At 46.7% G+C, this 13,335-nt stretch overlaps 1 non-coding gene across 1 annotated transcript; it reads right to left on the bottom strand.

Moving 5' to 3' along the window:
- Nucleotides 1–3,553: 3,553 nt before the first annotated feature.
- On the bottom strand, nucleotides 3,554–3,627 carry trnan-guu (transfer RNA asparagine (anticodon GUU)). The gene has a single exon. It is a non-coding gene; the product is annotated as a tRNA-Asn (tRNA).
- Nucleotides 3,628–13,335: the final 9,708 nt, after the last annotated feature.

Raw genomic sequence — 13,335 nt, 5'->3', positions numbered from 1 at the left:
AATACACTATATACGTATTTCTCTTGTGCTCTTCGTAGTTTCTCTGTGCTGCAGTGTGTAGTGGCTCGTTGAAATAATGTCCTGATGCAGCTTCGTTTGTGGGTGTTGGAATGATTGCTTCTGTGGTTAAGTATTTGGTTTGTGTGTGTTGTTTTTCTGTAGATGCTAGTTTGAAGTTCCCCATTGACTGTTCGCTCTACTGTGACATCTAGGAATGGCACTTTGTTGTTGTTCTCCTCACCTTCAAACCAGGAGCCCCTTTCAGGCCATAGTCTCACAACTTGGAACACCAATATACAGACTTGTCAAAGGCCTCCACTGAGGACTAAAACACCAAGTCAAAGATTCACGGCACTCCATTTATTCCATCTAAGTATTCCTGAACACCAAAGACACTAAGATTGAAGAGGATGGAATAATGTTGTCCTTTGACATAACAGCCCTGTTCACATCCATTAACATCAACATGGCCAATGAAAACTGAAGAAACTACTCGAAGAACCAAAGACACAAACACAGCACCAACTTCATCAGCAAAGATAACACTGTCAACCTCGTCGTTACCACCCACTTTATATTCAGTAACAAGCCCTAGAAACAAATCAACGAAATACCCATGAAACACTTCTGTCATCAAAAAATGAAACAAATTAGAGGAAACCTACAACACCATCAACAATCTCCTTACTGGCATAAAATTCACAAAAGAGGAGAACAACAACAAAGTGCCATTTCTGGATGTCACAGCAGAGCGAACAGTTAATGGTAAATTCAAAACAGCCTCTGCAGGAAAGCAACACACGCGAACCAAGTACTTAGCTACAGAATTAATCATCCCTACACATACAAACAAATCTGAACGAGGACACTATTTCAACGAGCCACGACACACTGCAGCAGCCAGTAACTACGAAGACCACTAAGTAACTGTACAGCGCATTTAAGGAGAATCGGTAGCCAAAAAGCACACTGAAAATTGCTTCCCTGACCGGGAATTGCACCTGGGCCGCAGTGGTGAAAGCGCTGAATCGTAACCAATAGACCACCAGGGAGATATGTGTGGGACGTGACAGCTCTACTGAAAATTGCTTTCCTGCCCGGAAATTGAACCCGGGTCACGGAAGTTTTAAAGGTAATACCAATGTCATTTCTTGTATCTATTGCTCCCGATGCGGTCGCCTCTACATTGGGGAGACTGGAGCCTCCTCGTAGAGTCAAGTCACAGCGCTTGAGGGAACATCTCCAGGACACCCGCAACAATCAACCCCATCGCCCTGTGGCCCAACATTTCAACCTCCCCTCCCACTCTGCCAGGAACATGCAGGACCTGGGCATCCTCCATCGCCACTCCCTACCCACCCGATGCCTGGAGGAAGAACATGCCAACTTCTGCCTCGGATAGATTCAACCCCAAGACATTAATATGGACTGCACCAGTTTCCTCATTTCCCCTCCCCCCACCTTACCTCAGTTCCAACCTTCCAGCTGAGCGCTGTCCTCAGGACCTGTATTACCTGCCAATCTCCCTTCCCACCTATCTGCTCCACCCTCCTTTCTGACCTGTCACCTCCGTCCCCACCACAATTCACCTATTGTACTCTTTGCTACCTTTGTCCCAGCACCCCCCAATTTATCTCGCCACCTCTGAAAGCGTCCTGCCTGTATTCCTGATGAAGGGCTTTTGCTCGAAACGTCGATTTCCTGCTCCTCGGAAGCTGTCTGACCTGCTGTGCTTTTCCCTCACCACTCTGATCTAAACTCTGGTTTCCAGCCTCTGCAGTCCTCACTTTTGCCTACCCAATAAACCCAGTGTGCCGATTTCACATCAACAAACTGACACAAGTAGACTCAACGTCCACAGAAACTCGAGCACATTACTTTACATTAAAGACATCTGTGAAATGATATCCAGACAACTCAACCCTCTCAGCATCATGGTAGCCCACAAACGTACCAACTCACTTAAACAGCCCGTAATGACCCTGAAATACCCGAGACAAACAACCAGCAAACGAATGTTATTTACAAAATACCATACAAGGAAATATATACGTGAACTCTGCCTCACAGTTTTCTGTGGCAAGAAATGCTGGGGTGAGATAAGGAAGATTTTTTTTTAGCCAAAACGAATCGACACTGACTGGACAGCCATTTAAAATCAACGCTGTCTGCCCAGGATGGAAGACCCGAAGGGATGTACAGTTTTCTCATTTCCTGAAGATTTACAAAGCTGAGACTGGGTTTTGGTGTTTGTTCCCTTTCCACTCCCAGTGGTTGGGGCGGTGAGTTGAGGAAAGTGAAATGTGCTCGTGAGCAGCGTGTGGGGCTATTTCAACTTCCTCTCCTCTGACAGCGCTGTGACTTGACTCTGATGGTCTCAGGGACATTTCCTGACGGGAGACAGTGAAAAGAGTCTCGTTCCTGCAGATCGGGAATTCAAACCATATGCCGGCTTCAGGACAATGAGAAAGATTAATTGGGGTGTGTGAAGAAGCTGTGTGCTGCATTTCAAACAGGTAGGTGGAGTCAGATGCATCATCCATTGCGCCCTGGCACTGTGCGGATCTGACGCCGCCATGCTGCAGAGTTCTGACGTTAACACGGACATGCGCAGCAATGGGAACATTCACAAGGTGAACAGCCAAAGATAATCACCGTTACTGCTTCCCTTGCATAGTCCCAACTTTGTGAAGCAGTATCTATCACTGGCAAATAAAACACCTTTGTCCTCAGGTGCCTGCTTAACTTCGATCACGACTTCACGCCCCTCACTGTTCTAGTCTCATTTCCAAACTCTTGGCTCATCGCCTCAATCGCAGCTCTGTGGGTATCTGCTTGTTCCACCCTGACAGGGAGTGGGCTACAGATTCCGGACCAGTCCCAATGTGATTGAAACATTTCAACCCCTCCACTGATTTCCATTTTTAAAAAAACCGTGGAGCAATCTCCCTTTTCTTTTGACGTCGTTTCTCAACTGTAGTCGGCAGGGTTCACACCTGCGTGGGGAAACCGCAATGGATTTCATGTCCATCGCATTCACCACTCGGCCCATCAATACAGAACCACACTGACAGCTTCATTTCCCAGGTCTATCTGCCTGTGGCGCTGCGAAAGAGTAAATCAATGCTGAGTTTGTTTGAATCCAGTCACTTCACAGGTTTCGAAAGCGTTAAATATCTGCAAATGGCGAGTCGGGGTGTTTCATCCCGAAAGATGACATGGACGTTCAGTTAAAAACAAAAGCAGAAATTGCAGGAGCAACTCAGCAGGTCAGGCAGCATCTGTGGAAAGAGAATCAGAGACAACATTTCAGGAATCGTTTTTTTCCTCATCCAGGTACAGCCAAACCTGCTGCGTTTCTCCAGCAGTTTCGCTTTCTGTCTCGGATTCCCAGCATCCGCAGTCCTTTACGATAGAAATTCAATCAATTCAGAAACCCCTTTGTCCTGCCTCAGTGGAAAAGATTTCCGTTTGGGAAAGATTTTCCTGAAACCATAAAAAACGTGCACTTTCGCAGCCAAGAAAGCGATAGGAGCGAGAAAAAGAAGCACTCCGTCCCTGGGTGGTCTCGAACCACCAACCTTTCGATTAACAGCCGAACGCGCTGACCAATTGCGCCACAGAGACACGCCCCAGCGCCACCCCCACAGTGTCTTTGAGGAACCTACTATTCAATTCATAATTCAACCCGCCCCGCCCAAAATTACCATTGTCTTCTATCAGTTTTACTTTTCCATAATAAAGCCTTGGACATTCATTATGGAGACATGGGGACAGTCTGATCCCACCATCTGCAGGCACATCCATGTCACGAGGAACGAGCTCTCCTACACCGGGGCCATCGCCCTCCGAGCCTTTCAGTGTTTTGCCTCTTCCCGAATTTTCTCATTGGCCCCGAGCCGAGAATGGGTTTGAATTCCTGATGTGCAGAGAATTCTTTCAATGTCTCGGGTCAGTTCATGTCGCGAGAATATCAGAGTCAATCAGCCTCTTAAACAAGGGGACGGTGTGTGGACTGTCTCTGTTCAGTCGGACAGTTCATCCTTCATTCTCCTCTAATTGCACATCCCAAAGAGTTTCGAAAGATTCACAAAGCTGGAGATAGTTTTACTTCCTGAACATTTTTCCACATGCTAACTGACAATATTTTGCTAAAACCTCTTCCCCATTGTAACTTTTGCATCATGTTCAGGGATGAGCAATTTCCATTTTGTGGAGACATTCCCAAGTTTGGGAATGTTCTCTTTGGAGCAAAGAAGGTTAACTGGAGATTTCCAGGGGCTGTTGGCAATGATGGGAGAAGACGTGGTGGGAATGGGCAGGTTAATGATCAGAAGAACCTATTGCCACTGACGAGGGTCAATTACCAGAGGACAGGGATTGAAGTTCTTTAATGGAAAGCAGAATTTGTGTCGAACAAACACAGCGAATACTGCAGAAAGCCAACGGGTCGAGCAGCGTCTGTGGAAAGGTCAACAGAGCCGACGTTTTGAGTGGTGCTACGGGTTTTGTTCAGAACTCAGTCTTTTGCCTCTTCCCGAAGTTGGTCCAGGTCTGTGTCTCAATTGGCAAACACATGGCAAGTGCAGTGCCGCAATGTGAAATTACAGCCTTTGCTGTTTTTTTAAAAAAAGCAGTGCATTGTTTAAATGGTGATATATTGGAATGTGGAGAAAGTGAGGACTAGAGGTGAAAGTCGAAAAATGTGGCACTGGAAAAGCACAACAGGTCAGGCAGCATCTGAGGAGCAGGACAGGGAACGTTTCGGGCACAAGCCCTTCATCAGGAATGATGTATGGATGTACTAAGGGGTCTCAGAGTCCCTCCACACCAGTCAATGCCAGTTGTCGGGCAGATGCAGCAGGCAATGAGCGAGGCAAGTGGTATGTTACGAAGAGGAATTGAGTTCAGAAGTGGGGTCATTGAACATATTCAAGGCTAAGTTCATCTGAGTTGTGAACAATAAAGAAGTGGATGGTTATGGGGAGAAGTAAGAAAATGGTTTTAAGACCAGTACAGGTCAGTCCCAGGGTCAGACAGCACTGAACAGACCCTTCATCCAACTAGTCCATGCTGAGTATGTTCTGAAACTAAACTCGTCCCACCTACTAGTGTTTGGCCCACAACCCTTCCAACCTTTCGTATTCATGTACTTATCCAAATGTCTTTTGAACGTCGTAACTGTACGTGTATAAAATCATGAGGGGCATGGATAGGATTAATAAACAAAGTCTTTTCCTGGGTGGGTGAGTGCAGAACGAGAGGACATGGGTTTCGCGTTAGAGGGAAAAAATGCAAAAGAGATCCACGGGGCAACTTTTTCACGCAGAGGATGGTACGTTTATTGAATGAACTGCCAGAGGAAGTGGTGAAGGCTAGTACGATTGCAACATTTAAAAGGCATTTGGGTTGGTGTATGAATAGGAAGGGTTTGGAGGGATATGGGCACGTGCGCTGTCAGGTGGGACTAGATTGGGTTGGGATAGTTGGTCGGCATAGACAAGTTGGACCAAACAGTTTGTTTCTTTGCTGTACATCTCTCTCTCAATGTTAAACATACTCAGTGACCTGGACTCCACAGTTTTCTGTGACAATCGATTCCATAGATTCACCACTCTCTGGCTAAAGAAATTTCTCCTAATCTCCATTCTCCCTTTATGCTAAGGCTATGCCCATGGGTATTCGTCCGTCCTCCCAATGAAAATATCTTCCCAATGTCCACTCTGTCAGGCCGTTCAATGTTCTGTACGTTTCAGTTAGATCCCCCTTGAATGTGGGCCTGTTAATCAGCATGAACCAAACCCTTCAGGATGAGGACATCCGTGATTAGATTCAACAAAGTGAGAATGGAGGGTGAGAGTGTGGGATGGAGATTTTCAGCTTTTAGGGAATAAGGTAGGAAAGAAAGTTCAATATACATTATAATTGATCAGATGAGCCGATGGGCCAAGGAGCAGTGGATGGAGTTTAATTTAGACAAACATGAGCTGTTGCATTTTGATGAGGCAACTCAGGGCAGGACCAATGTGGTTAATGGTCAATTAATGGAATTCTATGCTCAAGGAAGCAGGAGAGGCAGCTTCATTAAGACACTGTTGGATGGGTTTTTTGCGTGGTAAGGGAATTAAGGGAAGTTGGGATAATGCAATTAGGAGGAGCTGAAACGATTGATCGATCCGCCATGATTGTAATGAATGGCGGAGCAAGGTCGATGGGCCAAATGGGCTACTCCTTCTATTACTTTGAAACGATAACCCTGCGTTTCCCATGGCCTCCCCACCTAACATGCAAATCCCTGGACACTGGGCAATTTAGCATGGCCAATCCAAATCAAGGCCTTTGAGCAATGAAGTGATTTGGAAACCAAACACCAGAGAATGAAAGAAAGGGACAAGGAGAATAAATGTACAAGCAATCAAAACTGGATTCTCACCATCACAAAAAATAAAACTAAAAGCTGCATTGTAAAAAAAGCGAATTAATTGACTGCACACATTGAAGAGAATAGTTATGATCTGAGACTCCTTACAGAGATATTGCTCCAGAATGACAAGGATTGGATCCGGAATATCGAGGGGATACGTGGCATTCAAGTCGAGTGAGAGGCTCAGTAAAGGGAGAGGGTGGGCACTGCTAATCAAAGCACTGGTAACATGGTAGTCTGGTGTCAGCTCGGATTTCAGGTCCTGATTTCTCTGTCCTCTGATCTCCCTGTTCCCACAGAATTAAATGTTGGCTGTTATCAGCTCTGCTCGATTTCTGTTGAAGCTTTGTCCCCCTTTTACACCTTCTGGAGCAATATAATATTCTGAGCCTCCTGGAAATGACACCTTATCTATACCCCTCCTGATTTTAAAAATCTCTATAAAGTTATCTGTCAACTTGCTCGGCTCCGTTGGAAAAATGTATCAACTTCTTAATGCAAACCCTCCATTCCCAGCAACTCGCTGGTAAAGTAGGGAATAGGGAATTGCATCAAATCACATAAATGTACTGTCTGAAACAATCTAGCTGTGTTCTGGCCTGAGATATTGAGAGTCCCTGGTGTAAGTAATTACGAATGCTATTATTTTGGTCACAGAATTGGACAATCATTTTGCAACAAAGGGGTCTACTTTGATAAGGAGGTAGTGATCATTTCTAGGGTAAGTGAACAGTTTGTAGATCAGGAAGATGAAGTTCCAGACAATTGGGAAGGGCAAGAAATGAATTTGATAAATAAGACATAGAACTGTGGATGCTGGAAATCTAAAACAAAAACTGAGAACACTGGAAAAACTCAGCAGGACTGGAAGCATCTGTGGAGAGGAAGCAGAGTTAAAGTTTCGAGTCCAACAACTCCTCTTCGGGATTCTGAAATAGTTTGTGAGAACCCCTTCAGTCATCTGCCCAGTTTTAAGACCATAATACACAGGAGCAGGATGAGGCCATTTGGCCCATCGAGTCTGCTCCACCAGTCGATCATGGCTGATATGCTTCTCGATCCCATTCTGCTGCCTTCTCCTCATAACCCTTGACCCCTTATTAATCAAAACCTATCTCTGTCTTAAATGCCCTCAATGACATGACATCCTCAACCCTTCTCCTAGTGGAAACATCATCTCCACGTCCACACTGTCCTGTCATAGAGTACCACAGCGCTGCCTGACCCACTGTGATCTCCAGCATTTGTTGTTTTCAGGAAGGATTCCAGCATCGAAAACAACGCGCTTCTAAATTTTGTACCCAGTTGGTTAGCTCTCCCTGGATCCCGTGAGATTTAACCTTACTCAACAATCCACTGTGTGGTACAATTCACAAAGTTCCCAGCCCCCACCTCTTTCTGCACACATAGGCAGCACAATGGATCAGTGGTTCGCACTGCTGTCTTACCGCGCCAGGGATCTGCTATCGATTTCAACCTTGGGGCGACTGTCTGTGTGGAGTTTGCACATTCTCCCTGCCGTGTCTGCTGGGTTTCCTCCTGGTGCTCTGGTTTCCTCCCAAAATCTAATGATGTGCAGTTTCGGGAGAAGTGGACATAGTAAATGGGCCCATAGTCTGCAGTAAGTGTCGTGGAATGGGATAGGGGAATATGTCCACATGGGTTACGCTTTGGATGGTCGGTGTGGACTTGTTGGGTTGAATGGCGTGTTTCCACATTGCAGGAATTCTACGTGGCATTCCCCCAACTCCAGAGTCTCAGCACTCTTGGCTTTTCCCATGGACAGTGTGGGAGAGAGAAACAATGTTTTACACGGGAGTAAAGTTCAGTGAGTGTGAAGCTAAAATAAACGCATTGCTTCAGCTGTTTTCACCGGTATACCAGAGGGTGAGGGGTGATCTTACAGACCTTTATAGAATCATGAGGGGCATGGATAGGATAAATAGACAAGGTAATTTCCCTGGGATTGGAGAAGTCTAGAACAGGAGGATAATATGTTTGGGGTGAGGGAGGCAAGTGTAAGGAATGATCTGCCGGAGGAAGTGGTGGATGTTGGACAATTATAACATTTAAAAGGCATGTGGATGGGCATATGAAAAGGAAGAGTTCAGAGGGATATGGGCCTAGTGCTGGTAAATGAGACGAGATTAATTTAGGCTATCTGGTCGGCATGGATGAGTTGGACTGAAGGATCTGTTTCTGTGCTGTGTATCTCTGTGACTCTAGCTTGCCCGTAATGTTTGCCCTGCCTGTGTGTTCAGTTTCTGTCTGGTTTCGGTGACAATGCCTTGAAATCTCATTTCCTCCATCTCCCCACTTCCACCTCCCCAGATGTTAACCATTCCGTGTCTGGTTGTTTCTCAAGAGGTTGCATTGAAGTTTTATCCTGAATTGACACTTTTTTTTTGCTTCCCAAAATCATACTTACTCACTCCTCGATGTCGTGAAAGATACTAACTTTCAGGTGGAGGTATCCAAAATTCAGTGGTGTCTGTCTTGATGTTTTCACTTTTCGGTCTCTGTAAGATCCTGAATCAGTACCGTCGGGAGAATTAGTTTGAGCGGAGTGAGAATAGAGGGGTGAGAGGGGGTGGGATGGTGCTTTCAATTTTGTGGGAAAAGAAAAGAATGTTCTGCGGAAAGTAGAATTGCTTGTTTGGAATTTCTAACCTGGACTGACAGTAATGACTTTTGTAATCTCTTTTAACAGATTATTTGAAGATATGAAGACGGACGTTTCAATATCAATAGATGAAGAGCTTTGCCTGAAACATTGACTCTGCTGCTTCTCAGATGCTGCCTGATCTGCTGTGCTTTGACTCTGACTCTCCAGCATTTGCAGTCCTCAATTTCACGTCAATGTCTAGCAGTCACTGAATCCATCGGGACTATAACATTTTCGAATGTGACTCTGTGAGAAGGAACCAAGCTTTTTGGTTCCTCCTTCAGTATGTCTTCAGCATCAGTGAGACTGGAAGAGAGACCCTACTGTTGCAGCACTCTGATTGTGGAGCCAGTAAACGTTATACAGACTGGGAAAAGGAATTCACGGCAGGGAGGTGCTGTACACGCGTTTGTGTCCAGCTGAAGCTTCGGTCATGGAGAAACCCAAGGAATCCCGTTCCGTGGAGAAACCATGAAAATGTGGCAACTGTGGGAAAGGCTTCCGTTTCCCATCTGACCTGGAGACTCATGGGCGCAGTCACACCGGGGTGAGACTGTTCTCCTGCCCTGAGTGCGGGAAGACCTTCAGCAGTTCCTACTTTCTACCGACGCACCAGCGGGTCCGCACAGGCGAGAGGCCATTCTCCTGCCCCGAATGCGGGAAGGCCTTCAGCTATTCCTCCGTCCTATTGACCCACCTCCGGGTCCACATATTCGAGTAGCCCTTCAGCTGCTCCAAGTACGGGAAGGCCGTCAACGATACCTCTGCCCTGCTGAGGCAACAGCGGTTCAAAACCGGGGAGAGCCCGTTCTCCTGCCTCAAGTGTGGGAAGGGCTTTACCTAGGCATCCCACCTTCGGGTCCATAAGAGGGAGAGGCCCTTCCCCTGCCCAGAGTGCGGGAAGGCCTTCAGCAATTCCTCCCACCTGCTGAGGCACAGTCTGATACAGGACACTGACTTCAGTGTGTGCCATGACTGAGAGTGCTGATGTTCCCTTGTGTAATATCAACAACTTAGCAGCTGCTGAAACTTCTTGCTCCTTTGTTACCTCCAAACACAATAAACCAATGTGTTCAGGGGAGGCGATGGCCGACTTTATTGTCACCAGACAATCTTCTCGGGACTTGGGTTCAAAACCTCCCACGGCAGATGGTGGAATCTGAATTCAATATAAATATGGAATTAAGAGTCTAATGATGAAATCGTTGTGGTTTGTTGTAAAATCTTATCTGGTTTCCTGCTGTCCGAACCTGACCTGATCTACATGTGATTCAGATCCATTGTCAGCTGGTTGAGTCTTCACTGCCCTTTCAATCAAAACCTCCACTATAACCTCCCTACTTTTATACACCATTTAAAGGCCAATCTCCCTTTTGCCTTCCCTATTAGTCACTGTGCTCCCAGAAGCAGGATTGTGGGTCAGTTTACAGTAGGTCCTATATCTCTGATTACATCGATACACAAGGCAGTGAAGAAAGGTTTCAGCACACTGGCCTTCATCAGTTCGGGAACTGAGTATAGATGTTGGCAAGTTATGTTGTAGTTATACAGGACGTTGATGAGGCTGCAGCTGGAATTTTATGATCAGTTTTGGTCCCCTTGATGTTCTGACTTCTGACTTCTTCATCTCTGGGTTTGTGTTGAACTTGATGGGATACTTTGTCCAACTCAGCATGTTTAAACAGTATCTCTCAGAGGGATTCATCTGAAACTTTTCAGGAGGTGAGCTCAACAAGATTGAACTATTCAACGTTACTTCGACTCTATTTTAAACTTACATCAGGACCAGTAGTCAGAGACACATACAAAATGGAAACAGACCCTTCAGTCCCACTTGTCCATGCTGATCTGATATCCTAAACTAATCTAGTCCCATTTGACAACACCTGGCTCATATCCTCTGGCACCTCATTTCATATAAGCACCACCCTCTGCATGAAGAAGTTGTCCCTTTAATATATTTAGGCTCTCACCCTAAACCTATGCCCTCTAGTTCTGGACTCCCCCATCCCAGGGAAAAGACCTTGTCTATTACCCTGTCCATGCCCCTCATGATTTTGTAACCTCTATTAGGTCACTCCTCTGCCTCTGATGCTGCAGTGAAAACAGTCCTCGCATATTCAGCCACTCCCTGTAGCTCAAACCCTACATCCCCCAGCAACATTCCCGTAAAATGTTCCTCGTAGAGCAGTCAACGTTTCAGTCCTGAAGAAGGGTTAATACCCAAAACGCTGACTACTCTACATCCTGGTGCTGCCTGGCTTGCTGTCTTCTCCCATCCTCCTGCTTGCCTACTTCGGGTTGCAACATGAAGTTGCTCAGTGTTTACAACTGCGGCCTCACAGCGCCAGGGACGCAGGTTTGGTTCCAGCCTTGGGTGACTGTCTGTGAGGAGTTTGCAATTTTCCCACTGTCTGCCTGGATTTTCTCTGGGTGATCCTGTTTTCTTCTATCGTCCAATGTTGTGCAGGTCATGTGGATTGGTCATGCTTAAATACTCATAGAGTTAGGTACATTAGTCAGAGGGAAATGGGTCTGAATGAGTTACTCTACGGACGGTCGGTGTGGACTTGTTGGGACAAATGGCCTGTTTGCACTCTGTAGCTAATCTCATATACACTACTTTTGTCACTAACGAATGGCAGAGTTGATTTGACGGGCCGAATGGCCTAACTTCTGCTCCGATGGTCTTGCGGTCTTAGGTTTCTCTGGATCATTTCATTTGGCAATGTGCAGTCCCTGGCTCAATGAGCAGCAGCTTTTAATGAAACCAAAGCTCATATGATGGTTGAACTCCTACAATGTGGAAACAGGTCCTTCAGCCCAACACATCTGCACTGATTCTCCGAAGAGTAAACTACTCAGATCCATTTTCCTACCCTCCATAAATTGCACACAGACCCCCAAGGGTGGAAGTATTCCTGGGTTCCTGGTGCCATGAGGCAGCAGTGCTAACCCTGAGCCACCATGAGGTTGTGGTTGTTGGGGGTGGGGGAGGAAATTGCAGTCCAGCAGAAAACAAAAACAGCCTACCTACTCTCCCACTGCACCCACTGTCAGAACTGGCAGTAGGTTCAGTCCTTGTGTCGACTAAAGGCAGCGTCACTGGTGGGATCTGATTGCTGGGAGCGCTGGTGCCCCCGCTGGTGCTTCCGCAAGTTGCAGGAAAACATGATCCTCTTCACACACTTGGGCCAGCAGAAGGGCATCTCCCCGGTGTGGACACACTGGTGCTTCAGCAGGGCAGAGGAATTGCTGAAGAGACTTCCCGCACTCAGGGCAGCAGAAAGGCCTCCCCCCCTCCGGCCACCATCCCCCCATATGGACCAGCTGGTGCTTCAGCAGTGTGGAAGAGCGGGTAAAGCCCTTCCCACACTCGGGCAGGAGAAAGGCTTCTCCCTGGTGTGGACGGACTGGTGCATCAGCAGGGCTGAGAAATTGATGAAGGCCTTCCTGCACTTAGGGCAACTGAACGACCTCTCCCCCATGTGGACCCACCAATGGGCCAGCAGGTCGGAAGAAAGAGCAAAGCCCTTCCTGCAATCGGGGCAGAAGAACGGCCTCTCCTCAGTGTTGACCCACTGGTGTCTCAGCAGGTGGGAACAACTGCTGAAGGCCATCTCGCACTTGGGGCCAGAGAACAGACTTCCTCGGCGTAGACCAACTGGTGCGTCAGCAGGACAGAGGATTCACTGAAGGCTTTCCCACACTCAGGGCAGCAGAAGGGCCTCTTCCTCTCTGTGGACCCATTGGTGCTTCAGAACCCTCTCAAATTTCACAATATGTTTCTGATAGGAGAGAGACCAGAATTGCACACAATATTCCAAAAGTGGTCTAACCAATGTCCTGTGCAACCACAGCAAAACCTCCCAACTCCAATACTCAGTCAAACCCACAAAAAACAAACAGGAAAGAATGGAGGGACAAACCGAATTTTTGAGAGTCAGCTTGGAAGCATCAAAGAGAAATCGGCGGACTGGGTTTATTTGGTACCCGTTCTCCTAAAATACACTATATATGTATTTCTCTTGTGGTCTTCGTAGTTTCTCTGTGCTGCAGTCTGTAGTGGCTCGTTGAATTTAATGTCCTGATGCAGTTTCGTTTGTGGATGTTGGGATGATTGCTTCTGTGGTTAAGTACTTGGTTTGGGTGTGTTGGGTTTTCTGTAGGTGCTAGTTTGACGTTCCCCATTGACTGTTCGCTCTACTGTGACATCTCGGAATGGCACTTTGTTGTTGTTCTCCTC

The sequence above is a fragment of the Chiloscyllium punctatum genome, chromosome 36 (genome assembly GCF_047496795.1).
Source record: "Chiloscyllium punctatum isolate Juve2018m chromosome 36, sChiPun1.3, whole genome shotgun sequence".
Lineage (NCBI taxonomy): Eukaryota > Metazoa > Chordata > Chondrichthyes > Orectolobiformes > Hemiscylliidae > Chiloscyllium > Chiloscyllium punctatum.
This window is presented reverse-complemented; position numbering and strand designations above follow the sequence as displayed.